We start from the raw sequence: 5,116 nt of genomic DNA, 5'->3' as shown, positions 1-5,116 counted from the left end.
CAGTAGAGTTGCAGTAGAGTTGCAGTAGTTGCAGTAAAATTACAGTAGAGTTGCAGTAGTTGAAGTAGAGTTGCAGTAGAGTTACAGTGGTTACAGTAGAGTTGCAGTAGAGTTGCAGTAGAGTTACAATAGAGTTACAGTAGAGTTGCAGTAGAGTTGCAGTAGAGTTACAGTAGAGTTGCAGTATAATTGCAGTAGAGTTGCAGTAGTTGCAGTTGAGTTGCTGATGTCATCATGTCATGGCTCAAACTGAACCAGTCATCTGTCACTTCATAACTACCTTGCTATGTCCAATCAGATTTGTTGCTGAGGTGTCACAGCCCTGTTGCATGCTGGGAGACATCACCTGACCTGTGGTTGTTTATTTGGATCAAACCAGTCGTACCTGTTGCCTTTTAATCTGCGCTCGTCCACTATCTGGTCTCTCCATCCGTCTGTCATCAGCGTCTCTCTTCTTTATCTCTTCATCATCTTCATCATCTCTTCATCATCATCGTCATCCCGCTGTCAGGACTTGCAGAAACATCACGTAGGCATGAGGACTGTCATGGCTGCCCGCCAGCAGCAACAGCAGCAACAGCAGCAACATGCTGGTAGCTTTGATGTCGCTTCAAAACAAACCACTGCTGTGGAACAAATGAGATGTGAGGCTAACATAAACTAGACAGAGACCAGATGCCATGGCAACAGAGACAACGGGACTCAACCAGGGATGGCAACATCAACAACAACAACAGCAACACCAGAGCAACACCACATTGACACAGCAATGAACAGCAACAACAGAGTGAAGGGTACAGCAGCAACTGCAACTGAAGAAAGAAGTGCAACAGGAGCAACAAAGAAACAACTACAATAAAAACAACAACAACACCGGGAGACACAACGACAGCAGCAACAGTAGGAACATGTCAAATTAAAGGTCTCTGTCGACACCTGAACTCAGGCTAAATTCAGGTGAAACAGGTCGACGAGCATACGGTTCTTGATTCAGTAATAGGTCAACCTGTGGGCAGGTGAACTATGAGATATACAGGACCAGGATTAAGTTCAGTTAAAAGACCAGGAACTGGTCCAGGTCCATAGATGACAGAGGATAAGTACAAGATCCAAAAATGTGTTAATTTATCAGGTTCAAGACGAGGACAGGGTTGTGTCAGGACCAGGTTCAGGACCAAGGCTGTAGAAAGTTGTGTCAGGTGCAGAATCAGCTCTTGGTCCAAAGGACCAAGTCCTGGCTCAGGTTAAAACAACAGGACAAGAACTAGGACCAACACTAGACAGTGTAAGGTCAGACTCAAGACCTGATTTGAACCTGGTCAAGGTTAGTAGACTGTTAGGTGAAGTCCAAGTCCACAATCAAGGACTAAATGAAATTAAAAAATCAACAAAACAAGAACAGGGTCCTTCATCAAGTCTAGGTCAGTACATTGTGAGGCCAGGACCAGGACCAGGACCAGGACCAGGACCAGGACCAGGACCAGGACCAGGACCAGGACAAGGACCAGGACCAGGACCAGGACCAGGTACAGTGTGAGGTCTGAGAGTTTCCTAGCTGCTGGGAGCTGCGGCTGTTTCTTCTTCTTCTGTTTTGACAGAACAGGAAGTGTTTCTGGTTGAGTGAAGAAGAATGAAGTCGGTTTACGTTGAAGTTTATCTTTGAGGAGACGAGAACCAGACTGACAGAACGAGTCTGGACCTGAGGGCGAGAGACACCCTCTACACATGGAGAGAGAAGAGAGAGAGAGAGCAGAGATCAGATAATGGTGAAGTCCCACAGATGAACCAGAGGTCATTCAAGGTCAGATCACCTGAAACTTTTTCATTGAAGGAGAAATGATTCAAATCCTTTAAACCATAAAGATCTCAGTATCTGATCTAACTGTCTTTGATCTATCTGGATCTCTCTGGATCAGGTCTGACTAACCCTGGAGACCTTTTGGATGGATACCGCTGGTTTTTCTTGACTCCCATTAGGATCAGGTCTACCTGTCCTTGGATCCCTGCTGGATTGCGAATAATTATTCTCAGGTCCATTTCAGACCATTTTTAAGTTTAAGGTACTGTTTGGTTCAGGTCTAACAACCTTTGGGTCTTTGTGACCTGGTCTGACCTGGTCAGACCTGGTCTGATCCATCCAGTGTAAAGGTCTCTGTCCATGTGTAGTGTGATTATAGATCAGGTCTAGCTTCTATATTAATACTGTGAAAGTATCAAAGCCTCAGTCCACAGAGAAATGCACACAGCCTGTATTCAGAAACTGAGCCTTAAAACCAGCCGTCAGGACTTCTGGAACTTTGTGATGTCACAACAAAGCAGTCACCAAGCCCCGCCCACCTGGAACCCACCATCCAAGGATTTGCAGGATTTGGTTTCTCTGAGTGTTTTACCTGAAATCTACTTTATTTTATTGGATCACTCAGAAAACAGTCAGCCAATCAGAAGAGAGGCTCAGAGCCTCCTCAGAGAGAAGCCTGAGAGAGGAGATATATATTCTTATGGATCAAACAGTGTAAAATATGTAGCTTTAATCTCCAGCAGCAGAAACAAGTTTCATTTGTTTTCAACAAACAGATTAAAGATTTAAACACTAAACAGAAACAGAAACATTTAGAGATTAGACTGGAGAGGACATGAGGGATCACATACACACACACACACACACACACCAGGAGTTGTGATATCATATCTCTGAGTTGATCTAAAATAAAATAAAATATAAACAATATTTTACATCAACACATAAACAGATTCTGTCAGACCAGTATGTGTGAGTGTGTGAGTTAGTCCTGGTCCTGGTGCAGTCCATCATCACTCATCAGTGCTGTAGTACTGTAGTACCTGTGCTGTGTGCATGACAAGTGTGTGTTCCTTTAAATAACGAGTCATCTGATTGGATGATGATGTCGATGGTAGTTCCTTTGTGTAAACTCCATTACACCCGAGCTGCAGTTGTGAGTCATGTTCAGGAGGAAGAGATGAAGACGTTGTTGTATAGCTGTGATGACACATCAGCAGAAAATATAGACTGTTCACCTTCTAATCGCCTGAGATCTCTGACTCACCCGTTGATCATGAAGTAGCTGATCTGACCCCAGATTTGCTCCCTCACTGACTACCTGTCTACCAGTCTGTACGTCTGTCTAACTGTCTGTCTGTCCATCTGTCTGTCTGTCCGTCTGTCTGTCCGTCTGTCTGTCCGTCTGTCTGTCTGTCTACCTGTCTGAACACTGTTAAAATAATCCAATCAAATGAGAGATGGTGACGTGCTGAGTGCAGGTGAGACTGACAGGGAGAATGTGTTAGAATCCAGGTGTCAGGTAACTGTGAGCAGGTTCAGGTGTGTTACCTGTGTTACCCCTGTGAAGCTGTCACATGATGGATGCTGTTTCTTTGTCCTTGTCACTGATCCGCAGCAGGAATGTCAGCTACGCTAGCTATGCTAACACCAGGGCTCCACTGTGGCATGCTGCTAGCATACTGCTACACATACAGCTGTGATCACATGACTGTCCGAGGTCACCTGATCTCATCAGTTCATCACCTGTTCAGTATCAATCTGCTCCACAGGAGGAACACACTAACCACAGCTCCGCTTCCTGGTCCCAGAGGGTTTACCTGGAGACTTCCTGGTCTGAGAGGGTTTACCTGAAGACTTCCTGGTCCGAGAGGGTTTACCTGGAGACTTCCTGGTTCCAGAGGGTTTACCTCTGGATCAGAGACTTCCTGGTCCCACAGATGTGAGATGAGGTCTCAGGTGGATCCTTGTTCAACATGTAAACCAGAGTCTTTTAAACTGGAGTGAGCAACTACCTGGTCGTGTTATCTGGTGATGTCATCATGTGATTTCTCAGGACGTTTGAAGACGTCTCTTTGAGGATCGTCTGATAATCAGCTCACTGATCAACTGACTGTTAGTAAACAATATGGCGGGTGGATGGGGGCGCGACGGCAACATGGGGGTGCTGAAAACCCTATTAGAACCACAGAAGAAGAAACCATGGTCACAAACAGAGAAGAAGAGATGAAAGGAGGAGGTTTCTCTGATGACACCATGGGGCGCCTGTGAAGGGCCTGTAGAGTCCAGGGTTCCTCTAGACCTCTATGTAGAGGGGTGTCCACACACCACTCAGGTCATTGTTTCAGTGTGAGCAATGCATGATGGTCTATGTGTTTGAACACTGAATCTCCTGATGCATTGTGGGATACTATGAGTCCGCTATAGAGAGGACTACAGAGTCAGACATAGACCAGCAGGATGTGAGACAGGTGGACCTGGACTGTGAGACTCACCTTTAAGTCTGCACTCCACCCACAGACCAACAGGTAGAGGACCTGTCTGTCTCTACCTGTCTCTTTACCTCTCTCTTTCTCTCTCTTTCTCTCTCCGTCTCTTTCTCTCTCCTCCTGTGCCTCTCTCTTTGTCTCTCTCTCTCTCTCTGTCTGTTGTTGGAGTTAATGAGCCGATGAAAACACACAACAAGCAGAGAGTGTTTGATCCAAACAAGACAGGTCACACGCACGCACGCACGCACACACACACACACACACACACACACACACACACACACACACACACACACACACAGAGGTAACCTGAGAGTCTCTCACACACCTGGACACTCACCTGTGAGGTGTGAACACAGAGTCACTTTCTCCTCCACATCAGTCAAACTGTGGTTATTATTGTGAATGACTCATGTATTGAGCAGGTAGTTTTTTGATAGTGTTTGATATTGATCTGATTGATTCGTTTGTCAGAGTCTGTTAGGTGAGAAAAAAATTATCATGGTGCACTGTGCTTCACATGATGATCATTAGTCTTTGTTATTAGACGTGAATGATTCATAATTGATGACGTGTTCTACTGATCAATAATGATGAACTCAGGTAATGATCAGAGCTCTACTCTGTTTCTGAGGCTGAACTACTCAGAGCTCAGGACCACATTTGAGGGTCTCCCCTCACTGTGAACAAGATCCTGAAATACTGAAACTCCATCACGACCTGTAGAGAGCAGTCCACTGTGTCCCAGCAGAGGACCATAGTCTCAGACCTGGAGGTTCTGACCTTCATCCCAACCAAATCACACTCAGCTGCAAATCCTCCTAGTGTG

Source organism: Seriola lalandi, unplaced genomic scaffold, assembly GCF_002814215.2.
Source record: "Seriola lalandi dorsalis isolate HSWRI2012SDOR001 ecotype SW California unplaced genomic scaffold, Sedor1 jcf7180002054945, whole genome shotgun sequence".
In the NCBI taxonomy this organism is placed as follows: Eukaryota; Metazoa; Chordata; class Actinopteri; order Carangiformes; family Carangidae; genus Seriola; species Seriola lalandi.
The sequence above is the reverse complement of the archived record's forward strand: the minus strand, read 5'-3'. Positions refer to the sequence as shown.